This window comes from Mus caroli, unplaced genomic scaffold (assembly GCF_978045245.1).
Source record: "Mus caroli unplaced genomic scaffold, Mus_caroli_1 scaffold_11, whole genome shotgun sequence".
NCBI classification, from domain to species: domain Eukaryota; kingdom Metazoa; phylum Chordata; class Mammalia; order Rodentia; family Muridae; genus Mus; species Mus caroli.
The window spans coordinates 116,643,674-116,659,732 of NW_028227266.1; the positions used below are offsets into that span (position 1 = coordinate 116,643,674).

The 16,059-nt window shown below is 46.8% G+C and overlaps 1 protein-coding gene and 1 long non-coding RNA gene across 10 annotated transcripts in view; both read right to left on the reverse strand.

The window, feature by feature from the left end:
* Positions 1 to 16,059, reverse strand: part of Rbms3 (RNA binding motif single stranded interacting protein 3) — a 1,312,983-nt gene that overhangs the window by 1,143,669 nt on the left and 153,255 nt on the right. The gene's annotated exons all lie outside the window — the stretch shown is intronic.
* The window catches only part of LOC115031911 (uncharacterized), a 163,734-nt gene continuing 152,388 nt past the window's right edge, over positions 4,714 to 16,059 (reverse strand). For both annotated transcript variants that reach the window (XR_015044507.1, XR_015044508.1), the window contains exons 2-4: positions 6,644 to 6,845; positions 6,377 to 6,502; positions 4,714 to 6,276 (exon numbers count right to left, since the gene is read on the reverse strand). This is a non-coding gene — a long non-coding RNA (uncharacterized LOC115031911). The remainder of the gene's footprint in view (positions 6,277 to 6,376; positions 6,503 to 6,643; positions 6,846 to 16,059) is intronic.

Below are 16,059 nucleotides of genomic sequence, written 5' to 3' on the forward strand. Positions count from 1 at the left end.
ACTTCTTTCTCACCCCAGGTCAGGTGGAGGCTGGGAGTTACTTCCATTATTTTACTCTAACATACGGTTGGAAATTAATACAATAAATATTCCACCTCCTTCAATTATTTTGAGTGAAGGTGAAGTGGATGGCTAACCACAGAAACTCCATCCTCAGCCCTGTACCTTGATGATAGCCATGGCCTCCTAGGACAGAGAAATGAGCCACACTTGCTCCTGGGCCTCCATTTCCTTCACCATCAAATGGTGAAGGACACAGCGAGTCCTCTACCGTGAGCTCCATGGAGAAAATACATTTCTTGGTTCACATTTTCTTCCTTTTACCAAGTTGACATTTTTCCTATGTTTATCTTTAAAAGCAACAGAGGTAGGTCAGTCTGACATGCTTTTTAAAAGACCATCATAACTTGAGTCGGAGAATTGGTTTAAGTTGATAATGCTAATGGAGAGAGAGAGAGAGTGAGAGAGAGAGAGAGAGAGAGAGAGAGAGAGAGAGAGAGAGAGAGAGAGAGAGAGAAACCCTGTCTACAAAACTTGACTTCCATGGCAGAAAAAGTAAGCCTCTTATATAACAGTCTTGATCAATGAGTTAGCTACTCCACAGAATATGTGCTTGTGCCTGCCGGCACACACACACACACACACACACACACACAGTGTCCCATACAACAAAGGCTTTCAGACAGATAGTATCTTGGGTATCCAGTAATGGGATTTGACAAGAACCAGACACTTGGGCATGGTCAATCAATGCTAATTAACAAAGAAAGGATTCAAAGGCTGATAGGAGTCCTTGAGATTCAGGGTGGTGGGGGTGGGGTCTCTGGCTGAAGACTTTCCTCTCTTTTCCATTACCCTTGTATATTAAATTACAAACAGTGCTCCATAGTCTCACTTGCTGTCAGGAGGCTTTGGTCTGATCCCATGTTAGTTCAGATTAATCTGTAAAAGGAAAATGGCCATGGAGACACCTGTCTACAAAGATAGAAAGTCCTTCTCTGCCAACTGGGCCTCAGATGTAGATCTTATGTGTGTGTTCCTGTGTTTGTGTGTAGGGGTGTGTGGTCGTTGCATATGTGTGTATGCACAGAGGCCAGAGGACAACTGTGGGTGGCATCCTCAGGAATACCAGCCACCTTCCTGAAGAAGAGTTCTCTCACAGGCCTGGATCCCGTTGAGTAAGTTGGGCTGACTGGTCAGTAAGTTCCAGCTATCCTCCTGTTCCACCTCCTCAAGACTCGGAATACAGGTGACTGCCAACATAGCCATAATCTTCCTATAGGTCCTGGGGCTCCATCTCAGGTCGTCTGGTTTCAAAGGCAGATGCTTTATCCACTGACTTATCCCCTTGGTTCCCAACAGAGCAGAACGCCAGAATATCAGCAGGATTCGGGGAGAAATTCTTCTTGAACTACACCACTGTGTTTCTCTTTGATGCACTGTTATTTCTGAAACTGACTAATGTCAGAACTTTGGATTATTTTAGGTGCCTCCTGAAAGCAGCACCTAAGATGTGAAATTATCTGTTACCGAACTACCTTGTTGGCATGGCGATCTTAGAAAACAGTGGTTGAGAGATGGCTGTAGGAAACAAGGAAGGACCAAACTGGGTACCCCTCAGAATCTGCTACAACGTGCCTCCATGAGCCCCTCCACGGTATTCACAGCCTAACTCTCCACTCACTGCCTGAGAGGTGGTTGGGGGTAGAGATGGGAATGAACACCTGAGGTCTTAGCATCTGAGACGCAGAGGCTCACCAGCTAGAAAAGGTCTTCGTGTATGGACAGGGCGTCAATGCAGGTGCTATACGACATGACTCCTGAGCTCCTGAACTCACAGCAGTTGAGGCTACTGCACATGGTGGGGCCTTTTGACTCTCCATCATGGATGGGCTTATGGAGTCTCCCCCAGCCACCAGCCCTCTCCCCCCGCCACCAATGGCAGTTAAGGGTCACTGTGAGTAAGGAGTGCCATTTCTTCAAGGTGTAGCCACTGAAATGATACTCATGATCCTTAGGTGACTGCTTAATCACATACAGGCAATCAACACTAGTTAGCCTAATTAAACTCATCGGCACATACACACACACACACACACACACACAGAGAGACAGAGACAGAGACAGAGACAGAGACAGAGACAGAGACAGAGAGAGACAGAGAGAGGTGACATAAACATACAGAGAGACATATGCAGAGAGATGTGTACACAGAAAGATGTGTATGCACACAGAGAGAGAGGAGAGATACACACACACACACACACACACACACAGAGAGAGAGAGAGAGAGAGAGAGAGAGAGATGCACACACACCCCTGAAAGGAGAGCAAGGAGAGCAGAGGGGCCTCTTGGGAAGCAGAAGGGTTCAACATAAGAGGGGACTAGATTGGGTAATAGGGGTAGATGACCAAAATCCATTTTATACATGAATGAAATTGTCAAAGAATAAATGAGAAAAAAACAGCCACAGAGCATGGTGGGAGGAGCCCTGGGTTTGGAGTGATGCATGCCTGTACTACCCAAATCACACCTCTCATAAATCAGACGGATTGGCTCAGTTATCTGTACACATCATGCCTCAGTTTCTCCACATGTAAGGGGAGTACCTATTTCATGCTGCCATTACAAAGATGAAAGGATCCAGGCTCCTAACACATTTTTCCTAGTGGGCAGCATCCTGGGAACTCAGTGATTAGCTTAGTGGTTCTCAGCCTCCTTAACACCGAGGCCCTTGAAAACAGTCCCCATGTGGTGGTGACTTTGAACTATAAAATTATTTTCACTGCTGTTTCACGACTGTCATTTTTCTACTGTTGTGGATCATAACGTAAGTATTTTTGGAGACGGGGGTTTGGCAAACAGGTTGTGACCCGCAGGTTGGGAGCCACTGTGTTATTAGCTTATTAGCACCAGTATGAAAATTTCAGGGCACAAGGGGAGCTGAAGAGATAGCTCGGCTGTTAAAGGCTAAGGGGCTCATGACACTTCAACTTGTTTCTCTACAGTTTCCCTTTACCATCTCAAAGCAAAAAGTAGGAAATATTTTTCTTCCTTGTCTGTCTTCACATCCTGGGATGTTATCTGTGATACTGTACGAATCAGAAAAAAAACAATTGCTATATCACAGAGGTGGGTAACTTTAGCTCTTAACTTTACCTTGGCTTCTTCTAAAATTGCAGGCATAGTGATGGAGTGTTGGGCATGTCCAAACTTGCTTCCTACAGATGTTCCTAATGCCCTCCAAAGTGGCCACTTCTAGGACTTCTGGGAAGACGTCTCCATGGTGAAAGAGACTTCCTGGTCAGTGTTTGTTTAGATCAGTGGTTCCCAATCCTTCTAATGGTTTGACCCTTTAATATAATTCCTCATGTTGTGATGACCCCTGACCATAGAATTATTTTCTTTGCTACTTCATCACTGTAATTTTGCTACTGCTATGAATCATAATGGAAATATCTGAAAGGCAGGATATCTGATATCTGATATGCACGATATCTGATGTGTGATATGCAGGATATCTGACATGTGACCTTAAAGAGGTTGTGATCAACAGGTTGAGAACCACCAGTTTAGAAGGAGGCCTTCACCTACCATAATCCTAATCATGGCGTGGATCTGAGGTTGCAAACGGAGAGAGTAGTGCCTCATGCTTTTATGTACACTGTAAATCATTTTCATATATATATATATATATATATATATATATATATATAGTGTGTGTGTGTGTGTGTGTTTCCTAGTGCACCTGAGCACATGATTACAGGTACACACATGCCACAGTACACATTCAGAGGGAGGTTTCAGTCCACACTTTCTGTCTTGTTTGCAACAAGGTTTCCTGTTCACAACTGCTTATGCCAGGCTAGCTGACCCAGGGCCTTCCAGGGATTCCTGTATCATGCTCCATCTCACTGTAGGAGTGCTGGGCTTATAGATTCACACCATCACATCAGCTTTATGTGGGTTTGGGGATCCAAACTGAGGTCCTTATGTTTGTGTGGCGAGTTGTTCTCTCACCATGCACAGTGAGTCCCCTTTCCATGAAGAAGACAGTGTCATCTCCATGAGCGGTGAGAGGCATAGAACCCATTTCACATGAAGAGAAACTGAAGCACCTGACCATTTGATGGATGGAGAAGTAGCCGTGTCTCATCTCCTGACTTACATTGCAAAGATCTTCACTTTTCTTTTTAATGACCTTAAGCAAGCAGGACTTCACAGCTACACCGAGGCCATTCGATGATCCCTCGTCACTCTGTCATTCACTAATGAAATAGCCACTGTTTATGGAGCGTGGGCTTGCATGGAGCGCTAGGTTGACTAGGCTGGCTGCCAGTGAGCCCTGCGGAGCTGCTTATCTACCTTCCCAATGCTGGGATCACAAGCACAAGTCGCCGTGTCCATTTTAGGGGTTGGATTTGTTCTTGTTTTGTCTGAGTCCTGGGGATCAAATTCAGGTCCTTGTGTTTGAACAGCAAACACCTTACCAAGCTGAGCCATCATCTCCCCAGAGCTGAGCCATCATCTCCCCAGAGCTCAGCCATCTCCCCAGAGCTCAGCCATCTCCTCTGAGCATGAATGCCACTTCTGAAGGAGTGATGTGGCTCCATACAGCTGAGAGAGAGCTCTACAGAAGAGACCTCTTGTAGGTCTCTACTGGAATTTCTGACACAACCACTAAAGACACACTCGGGCAGGAAACTGACAGAGACTTTATTGCTGAGTCAACCAAGGTATTTTATTGTAAGGCAGACATGGTTACAGGACAGACACAGAGACATCCCCACTGTCAAGCCCCACTGCAGAGGCATGCCTTTGCTTTAGCTCTTCCCAGTTCGGCAGATCCACAGAGGCCTGAACAATGCCGTTGGTAACGCCATTGATCTCCTATTCCTATGTGACCTTAGAAAATGGCATAGCGAAACCACCCAAAGTTGCCCAAAAGATTCAAAGTATCTGAAAGTCACTTTTGATATTTAAATCATTGTCTACTGTTCTAGCTGTGGGATCAGAGGGGACCTGAATCTCAAACTGTGGGGTGTATGTTCCTTTGTAGTTCAACATTCATATCAAACAATGTACATGAGCTCCAGGTGTAACACGTTTGACTGTGTTAACTATGCCTGATTCCACAGTTAAAGGAGTCTTTGGTAGCTAAGCAACGTGGCTCCTCTATGTCATGACCTGAATCCAAGCTTGAGAAAACAGAAAGGACATGCATTTTAAACTTAAGATGAGATCCATGCTAGACCAACAACATGGCCCCGGGTACTACCTCGCCTAAGACTCAATTCAGGAAATCTCTGGCAAAAAAATCTGTCAGAGTAACATTAAAGGAAAACTATTTCCTTCTGATCAAGAGAATGGCCTAGGTGGATACCCAACATTCTAATTGGGCAGGTCAACCACCTGGCGAAGGGACCATCCCTCAAGAAGGACAGACCAATTTAAGCCTTATAAAGAGATAAGAGGAATAATTACACACTTAATTAGATACAGTTCTTTCCCTCTGCAGAACTCCCACCCACTAGTGTAGCCCTGTGCACCTGAGATTGCCTGCCTTGCTGAACCACTCAGAAAATCACAGCGCTCCCTTGCTTTCATCTCTCTTCGAAGCACCTTTCCTGACCCCTCTGGCCTTTCTGCAGAGCCTCCCTCCATACCTCGTGGCTACTTGCCTGCCGTATGGCTGACCTTCATCTTGGCTTAGCTTAAGCTGTAGGATCACACTGCCTTCTCCATCTTCCTACTCTGGGCAGCTGCTGAGTTTTACAGTTTTGCCTTCTCCTGCTTTAGCAAATTTTTAAATGCTAATAATAAATGTCCTTGAACTTCTTTTGGGTCGGCTCTTATATAATTTTTATTAGTGGGACTTATGAACTCCAAGAGTAGACTCTGGATTCTTCAGCTAATATGCTGTGGACCCTCCTAGATTCCTAGTAATGTGTTCTGATTTGGGAACAAAACTATACCTAATTATACCTATTAAAGCAATTCCTGGTTAAAATTCCATGAGCCAAGAAAAGAAAAATAAGAGAGAGAGAGAGAGAGAGAGAGAGAGAGAGAGAGAGAGAGAGAGAGAGAGAGAGGACAGAGAAAGACAGTCTAACTCAGAACTGGGCCTCAGGACTTCAGTCTGAAGGATGCAGTCTCAAGTCCACTGTAATTGCTTGATTCCTTCTTGCGAGTGATGTCACCTCCCTCATCGTGCTTCAGCAGTTTCCAGGAGCCCTGAGGAGGTGGTCCATCTGCTTTGCAGCCAAGCGATGGGCCTACAGGAGGATACATGGAGAAACGTCCATTAGGAACAGGCACAAACAATGTACTAACAGGGGAGTCAAGGGGCAGAGGGCAGAGCAGATGGGTCCTCACCTCTTCCCAGCTGGCTTCTCTTGCGTCCTCTCCGCAAGGGGCTTTGCGCACCGGAAGTGCCAGTGGTTTGGAATCGGGTAGATTCCGCAGAGGTTGCGCTGGAGTCCGTCACGGGCCATGCAATCTCTGTTGATAAGAACATAGAATAAGTCCCCGGGCATCAGTGACCCATGGAATGTTGTTCTGTGTGGGATCATACATAGCAGACACACACACAGAGGAGGGATGGGGGGAGCAAGAGAAGAAAACGCAGAGAGGATACACTACCTGCCGCCTTTCCCTGGGGCTCCCCTAGGCAGCTGTGTCCTGGACTGGAGACTTGAGGTGATTTCTAGGGCCTCCCGGCCGTCTCAAAGGTCTGAAGGGCCAGGAGGCGTCATTCCTCTGCCACGTGGGCACCTGAACTCAGAACTCAGCTCCTTGATAGCCTTGGCCCCAACTCTCTTGAGTGGATTCTGTCACTGGAATACTATACAATAGAGCAAAATGCAGTTGGAAATTAACAAGAGGTTCTCCCTGGGCCCCTTGCCCTGGGATAGCCACCAGGGAAAGGCTGGGCAGATGGGGTGTGGGGATATCAACCTCCCAGGCTTCTCTCTAGCAGACTCTGGGTTGCAGTCACCTCATTCCTCAGCTTTGGCAAGCCTCCAAAGCTCTAAGCACATGCCTTCTGACCCTCGATTCAGTCTAGCGTAACTTGTTGATTCTAGAGAGCCTATGGAACAGGGAAGCAGTTGCTATCCCAACTGGGCTTCTAGTGTGGGACCGGAGAGCACCAAATTGGAGTGTGAAAGTCACAAGAGATGCATGGCTCTACCCATGACCTCCCCACGACCCCCTCAAGTCATGGAAAGCCCAGCACTACCACTGTGCCCTTCAGAGAACCCATGACCCTAGAACATGGGGTAGCTGGCACAGGATGAATCACCCACTCTGGGATCAAAAATCAAAACACTACCCAGAAGCACAGAGATGGAAGCATCCATAGAAACTCATGCACACAAACGCAGCTGCCGATAGCACACCACACTTACAGGCCACTGCAGAACTTTCTGTGGTGGCAGAAATGCTCTTGGATGCCTGTGTTCACCACTTACTACAACCAGGCAGCGCCTGAAATGTAGCAGCCCTGACTAAGGAATAGGTTCTGACACTTTCTTTGAGTTAAGGTAATCACACGGACCCTGAGGCTATCCCGTTCCGGGCTTATTCTGTCACCTGGGCAATAGCTTTAGTGTTGAAAATGGCAAGATTCTTCCTAGACAGGAAGCCGTGGCTGAAAATTTAGGCTGAGAAGAAGTTTCATCTTCCAACCTTTTACATTTTATTTCCTTTCCTGGCTGCCCTCTCTAGGTCCTTGCTCGCATTGCTGTTTCTGTGGTTCGCCCTCCTATATCTCAGCATCTGTTGAAGTGGCTTACCGGTCTCAACCCGACCTCCACTCCTCCCATCCTCACGACTGGTGCAGCTGCTGCCTCATGGCTGGACCAGCCTGATTCATCCCTCCTTCCTTCTTCCACAGACACAGCTGTGCCACTGAGTGTTTAGAAACACAAGCGAGTGCCCCGTGTTTGCTTTACATTTTCTCCCCCATTAAAGCCCTCCACCATCGGTGTATCCTCACACCCTGCTCTGGACCTCCACCTTTGAACCTGAGTTACAGGATGGCCGAAGATGACAGCGTGCATGAGCTTGTTTTGCTTGTTTTGAGGAAGTAGTCCAGGCTGAGCCTGACTTCAAACTGCTCCCTCCCCAGCCTCTGGAAGGCAGGGATTACAGGAGTACACCACCACATCCATCTTTGATCCTCTGCTTTGATACAATGATGGGTAATTAATGCTGGACCTGTACTCTTAAGGAAATTCCTGGGTACATCTGCGAGGACAACTGACAGTCAGGTAAAACACATGAATCATAGATATTGGCAAAGACTGACACACACAGGTCCTTGCAGGAAGCACTTCCTGAAGCCTGGGATGCAGGCCTTTTGTAGAAATCCATTGGTAACTACACAGTAGCCGGTGATAAAGAGCCTCTGGCAGTCTTCAATTTCCCCATCCACCGCCTGTCTAGAGATGTTGCATCTGACAGGCTGTGAGAAGGGAGCATACCTCATCGCTCTAGGAGGTACAGACCACTCCCAGTCCACTCACCAGTTACTAAGAGTGGGAGCCATAAGCCCTCCAGTACCCTGGCTGCTGCCTGCCTCTTCAGCCTACTCAGGCTGAAGGATGGATGCTCCTTGTTGACCTATGCCCTCTTTGATCACATGCAGGCCTCATTTTTCTGAAGTGACGCCTGACACAGGACTTCATACCACGGGACTCCACCGACTCTTTTGTTCACCCACGGGGGAATACTGTCTGCACTTGCTTTATGAATCCATTCTGTGCAGGCTGAACTTTCCCTTGGGATAGAGGAAGAAGCTCACACAATTCAGAAAACCAAAGGAACTTCCAAGGTCCAGGAAAGATTCACAAGACCCCTTTCCCAGGTTGTTAAAGCCAAGCAGTAGACAGGTGCTGGGGGGGGGGGGCGTCTCTGCGGTGGCGGGACTGCCTGCAGGACAAGCTATGAACTCCAGAGACACAGCCCTCACCCATGCTAGGGTGGGCTTCTTTCTCCATAGTGTAGCTGCCTCTGGGTTGGCCATACTCTCATAAGAAAGTCTTCACCCATGTTCCTGTAAATGGCTAAACGCACTGGTGCAAGTTGACTTGGGTGGAATCAATTATTTGTTCTGTCACTGGTGACCAGGCACTTAATGTCTCCCCAGGAAAAGTCACGCACAGCCTGACACGTGTCTAGTGGCTAACTGGGCATCCAAAGTTAAAAGGCCAGCGCAGCCTGGATCTTCACAGCCCACTCTGTTCCGGTTTCCTGCTGATAGCCTGCTCTGTTCTGCCTTGCTTCATGAGTTCCCCTCTGAAGAATTATGTAAGGAAGCCAACTGCTTCTGTCATCTGCTATTGCTCTGGGCCGCCATAGACAGTTGTTTCCCCAAAATGTGAATTTGCTGCTACACTTTGCAAACCAGAATTCTCATCTGTCCATCAAGATGCTGCGCATGATGGTGGCCCTTCACCCAGATCCCTCTGGTTCTGTCAAGGCATACCTACCTCAACTGCTAATGACAACACCTCTTTGTAAGAGAGTTCTCTCCAGAGACTATCTTCTCTGGGTACGGCAGACCGGGAATATGTAAGTCTTTGATGAGAGTCTGAGAGGAAATCTAATGCATAATTTTAAGGCAAATATTCTAAAGTGTTTCCCAGGATTGTCCCATGGGCTTGAAGTTTAGCTGTTCATTGTGGCTAACTCTCTCTCTCTCTCTCTCTCTCTCTCTCTCTGTGTGTGTGTGCACACGCACACACACATACATGTGTGTACACGCATGTTTGAGTGTATACACATATGTGTATGGGCATGTCTTGCATGTATGCATGTAGCAGGTACACATGTGTGTCCATGTGGAGGTCAGAGGTAAACACTAAATGTCTTTCAGTCACTTTTTATCTTATTTTTTGAGGCCAGGTCTCTCACTGACCTTGACATCTGCTGATGTGGCTGGACCTTGTCACTGCTTCCTCAGTGCTGGGATTCCAGCTGCAGGCTGCCACGCCTGGAGGATCTTTGCCCATGTGTTCTGGGGCTTGAATTCAGGTCTTCATGCTTGCACGGCAAGAACCTTCCTGTCCAAACCATCTCCTCAGCCTGACTCCCTGTCCTCCCTGTCCTCCGGAGGTTAGGTCTCTCACAGAACTTGTTTCCAAGGCCTTGTCTCAGAGTCATCTCTGGGGGGTGAGGAGCTGCTCTAGCGGCAAGCTGCGTTTGTTTCGCTCTAATCTCTTCTGCCATTTCCCAGTGTGCGCTGGAGATGCATGTGCACACACAAAGAGGTGTTTGCAAGCATGTTACCTATATTTAGGAATTTTATCTAAGTCCATCTGACCCTAGGGTTTTAAAGGTTTTCGCATGTTTTTAATATACGGATTCTGTCTCTCCTGTAAGCTCAAGAGATGTCCCAAGGCCAAGAATGTGTCACCTCTTTCTTCTAGAACTTTCCGTGATGTCTGTGTGCCCCTCAGCAGACTGAATATTTATTCAATCATGGCTAACACACAAGAGGCCACAGAAGTCGGGCTGATGTCCCCTCAGGCTTGCCATGGGGGACACAGCTCTGAAGAAGAGGCCACTCTGCCACTGCTTTCAATGTTGTGATGAATAAAACATCCTGGAGGCCCAGAACCAAAGCTGGGACAGCACCAAGCTGGGACAGCACCACACTGGGATAGCACCAAGCTAGGACAGCATCAAGCTGGGGTACGAGAAACCATGGCACACACTGAGGCCTGCAGGCCACACACCAGATACTGTGTTAGCATCAATGTTTCTTTAGCCTGCTTCTGAAGGACACCCCTCCACAAGCAACCTGAACTGAGCCCTTATTTCTCTCCCCTTCCTTCTTTCCTTCCTTCCTTCCTTGCTTGCTTGCTCCCTTCCTTCCTTCCCTCCTTCCTCCTTCCTTTCCTTTCCTCTCCTCTCCTGCCCTCCCCTCCCCTCCCCTCTCCTCTCCATTAGGAAACAATAACAACTTGCTTCCTTCCTTCCTTCCTTCCCTCCTTCCTTCCTCTCTCCTCTCCTCTCCTCTCCTCTCCTCTCCTCTCCTCTCCTCTCCTCTCCTCTCCTCTCCTCTCCTCTCCTCTCCTCTCCTCTCCTCTCCTCTCCTCTCCTCTCCTCCCCTCCCTTCCCCTCTCCTCTCCTCTCCATTAGGAAACAACAACAACTTGCTTCTTTCCTTCCTTCCCTCCTTCCTTCCTCCCTCCTTTCCTTTCCTTTCCTTTCCTTTCCTTTCCTTTCCTTTCCTTTCCTTTCCTTTCCTTTCCTTTTCATTTCATAGGAGTTACGTAGCCTAGCCCAGCCTTAGAATAAGTAGCTGTAAACAACTTTGAACTCCTAATCTTCCTGCCTCCACACCCTGAGTTCTGGGGCTAAGGTATAGGCCACCAAGCTGAGTTTATGGTGCTAATAGATAAAACCCAGAATTCATGCATGCTAGGCAGGCAACATGAGTTATTTGAGATGCTTTGTTGTTGATGTTGATGATGTTGTTGTTGTTGTTGTTGTTTCCTAATGGAAACCCACCCCTGGGAGATGTGGAGATCTTTTCAGAGACCTAGGCTTATGCAACAAGGCAGGACTCATCTGATTTATTAAGAACCTCAAAGCTTATCCATCACAGGGATGGGTACTAATTGGTCCAGTCTCAAGCAGATAAAACAGGAGCCCTATCCTGACTGGCCTTCTGCTGTGGAAGAGAAAAGCTTACAGAATAATTAACCAGCACAAGCAGGGCTGTATGCCAAAACCATGGGCTACAAACACACTGGTCTTTGCTGGTGGCTTATGGCCTGCCCATTTGCCAGTCCTTGAAGTTTTATTAACTAGTTCCCCAGAATTGGAGATTCTAAACAAAGGTAAGAATGACATGACGCTCAGAGGTGAGAGATCTTTTGATGGCTGACAATCCAGACAGGTAGAGATTAAGCATCCTTCTCTGCACCCTAAGATTGGCCACTAAACACTGGAACACCATCATAACCATCCCTGGCTCAGTCAAACGCCTCAAGCAAATGGCCATCTGGCCACCTGGACACTCAGCACCTGGACCAGAATCTTTTGATGCCAGGATCTCTTGATGCTCTTGATGCTCATGAATGCAGCAGACTCTTGAAAAAAATCTAAGGCCTTGTTTGGAGAAAGTGCAACAACCTATGGCTTGATATAAACCACTCTGAACTGGGAAGCTGGCACACACCTCTAATCCTAACTCTCAGAACATGGAGGCAGGAGGATCATGAATCATGAGTTCAAAGTTCATGCTTATATATATATATATATATATATATATATATATATATATAGTGAGTTTGAGGCCATACTGAGCCATGTGAGACTCTCTTTCAAAACAAGAGATAGATAATAGATAGATAGATAGATAGATAGATAGATAGATAGATAGATAGACAACAGACATACATACAGATATATAGTAGATGGATGGATGGATAGATAGATAGATGATAGATAGATGATAGATAGATAGATAGATAGATAGATAGATAGATAGATAGATAGATAGATAGATAGATAGATAACAGACATACAGAGATAGATAGTAGACAGATGGATGGATAGATAGATAGATAGATAGATAGATAGATAGATAGATAGATCGATCGATAGGTAGATAGATCGATAGGTAGATGTGATAGGGAAGAAAGATAGAGAAAATAAATAAGAAAATATGTGATTTCTATAATTCTGTACATAGAATAAATCCCAGATTCCATATAAACTTACTAAAATTAATTCTAATTTTGAATAGAGAGTCCAGCCCTTACAGAGTCCAGGCTCAGATTTTTCCCTGTTGTGTGGAAATTTGAAGTCACAATGAAAAGCAGACAGAACAGTGGTCAAGTCATTCAGAAATGACCTGCAAACAGCTGTCACACTGACTGGGAACAAAGCTGGAATTAAGAAGGGAATGGGGAAAAACCGGGCTGGCAGCAGAGCCTTCTGAGCATTGCACACAAAGGCAGCAGTCATGACGGCTGTTCAATGTTGGCTTCTAGCCTCCATCTCCTGTGGGTGGGAATGGTTCCTCTGCCATCCCAAAGCTTTATCATCTTGGTCTCCATCTCCTTGGGTTTACCACGCAGGAGAGAGTGGTCTACAGAAGACAGGCTGAGAATGCATGGACAGTGGGCTGGGTGGAAGACAGGAGGGTAAGAATGTTTGAGGGGTGTTTATGATGGCTTGAGTTCAGACAGCCACCCCCAGGTGACCACTGAGCATGGGAGCAGCTTGTACCTCTAACCAGAGCACTGGGCAGGGCTAGAGATAGGAGGATTGCTGGCACCAGAGAGTCTCCTGGGATGGGGAGGGCATCTTGCCACTTCCTCCTCTCCCAAGTTGGCTTATAACCTACTAAAAGAAGTAAAGTAAGACCCTCCCCCAGTGACACCCAACTCTCCCCTCATCCTGGTTTCACATTCCAAGGCTGAGAGACCAGAAAGTGTCTCCCCCGCCCTCCCTCCTCTTGCCTTCGTCTCACACTTCTGCCTCCCAAGCACCTGAGACTGTGGCCGTGCTTCACCACAGAACGCTGTTAGATTCTGCTCCCTCTCTTTAAACAATTCCAGCTTCGGGCCTTTCATCCATATAAGGGGATGACTTGGTGTCCCGAGAACATTCAGACATGGCACTTTCACAGCTGCTGTCGTCGCCTGGGCTGTCAGTCAGAAGTCTCCTTTGCTGAAACCGGGGGAAAGTGAAGGTCGACTACCACAACCAGCTCCAGGGAAGTCGTTCTGACCAAGTTCGTACCAGTAAATTTCCAATCTTTCAGTTGTTCCAGAGCTGTGACCCAGAGGAACCAAGTTTCTAAGCAGAAAATGGATGTAAACAGAGCTCACATCTGCCTGTGTGTGGCCTCCTCAGACACAAACAGATTACTCAACCAGGGCAAACACAAGAGGTGCCAGTGTCAACCTCAGATGGTGACAGGGCCAATTATGACTTGGCTTGCCTCCTTGAATCTGAAATGTCACTTGTGCTAGGGAACTGCTCTGTCTGCAAAAGCCCCACGAGAAAGCCGCCACATCTTCACGGTGTTCATTCTCATAGATGTCAAAAACAAGAAGTTAAGGGGAACCTGCTTACCATGCCGCACTGAAAACCTGCAAATCCCAAGCATTGGAGAGTAGAGATTCTTTGTTTAGCCCAGTGATCAACAAAACAGATACATCTGGGAAGAAAACCAGAGAGAAGAAGGGCGTGCGGGAACACTGCAAAGCTCCTTTAACTTGGATCCCATTTCTACGGCCACTTGGTCAAAGCAATGGCCTAGGAATGGCTTGTCTCTGTTTTTCAAAAGAAGCTAAAAACCTAGATGATTGCTGACATTAAGTGTTTGGCAAGTGCTAAGCTGGGAAGATGGTTTTATCAGTAAAGTGCTTCTTGTGCAGGCATGAAAGTCTCACCCCTGCATCTGATTCCCAGATCCCACCTATACAGGGTCACATGTCTGAAATCCCAGACCTGGGAGGGCAGAGACAGGCTCATCCCTGAGGCTCTCTGGATGGTCCATCTCGCTCACTTGGCCAATTCCAAGACAGGGAGAGAACCTGTTTTAAAATAAGGTGGACTGAGCTTCAACAGAAACTCCAAGGATGTTCTCTGGCCTACACATAAGCATACCCTTAGACATGTGCACAAACATAAAGACACACATGTGTGCCCACACATACACACACATGCATATATTCATACACACTCACTATATATATGCAGACACTCACAGACACACACAAGCATATACATACACATTCACACACATGCCTATACACATGCACACACTCATGCATAGGCTGACAGCTGTGAAGTTTAAAGTTAATGCCAATCCAACCCAATATGCACAAGCTCTTCTGTGAGTCAAATTCTACAGGGGTGCTCAGGTTCCATGGTTTTTGTGGAAGCTGAGTACAGAGGGATTGATTCTCAGCCTTGGAGCCAGGGAACCAGAACACAATCCCAGCATGCACTGCATCGTCACAGGCGAGGATGGACAGAGAAGTGTCTACTCCAGTGTTTGCTCCAGACTCAAATCAAAACAGGCCTTGAGCTGTCACCAGGACTGCGTGGAAATGAACTAAGTGACACCCAGGCCACTCGATCACTGTCTGCTATGTCATGCCAAGGTCCAACTCCAAGTTCCAATCCCTGTCTGGGCTGAAAACTCTTGCTATGAACTTTCCCTCTCTTTCAGTCAGATGGGATGTAGGGAGTAAAGTGCTAAGTGGGAACTTGTAAATAAGTCTTTGTTGTTGTAAAGATTATGTGTAACCAGGAAACAAACAAACAAACAAACAAAAACATTTAAAGCATAAATTCAGCAGACATTAACATGGAGACAAAGATAAATGGTCTTATGGCTCAGCCGAGGAGTACAGCACCGACGGGCTCTCTAGCTTCCCACTAGACTCCCCATGTCGTCCTCATTGCCATTAAACTCTGAACTCACTAAGAGTTCTCCCTCTGTATCAGTCCCATCAATATATTCCAAATTAAGCAACAGGCCGGTGCCACTTTTGTTGTCCATGACTGATGAGGCTGAGGTGGCTGTGTTTTAGTTTATTGATAAAGAGAAGGAAGAGAAACAGTAACCATTTTTCTCCATTATATAAAATTAAATAATAGTTTATATTCGAGACAACCCGAGGGATTAATTTTTTGAAACCTAATGCATGAGATAACTTGCATTAATAAACTATGTATTTATGTGCCTGTGGGTGTGCTCACGTGTGAGTATTTACATAGCATGTGTGCAGGCACCCGTGGGTGTTAAAAGAGGAACTGGACCCCTGTGAAATGGAGCCACCTTCACTTGTGAGCCTCCCTGTGGGCACTGGGAGCCACTCCCTGGCCCTCTGCTACAGCAGTTAGTGCTGCCAACCACTGAGTCATCTCTCCAGCCCATGACTTGCATTTTTGATCCATTAATTCTCTTCCCTATGATAGTTCTGGGACTAACATTGCTCATAGCCACGAGTAATATGTTTGAGGTGTGTGGAGAAGGAATGACAGCTCACTGAAGCAGATCAAGCTGCCCTTGAAGCTAC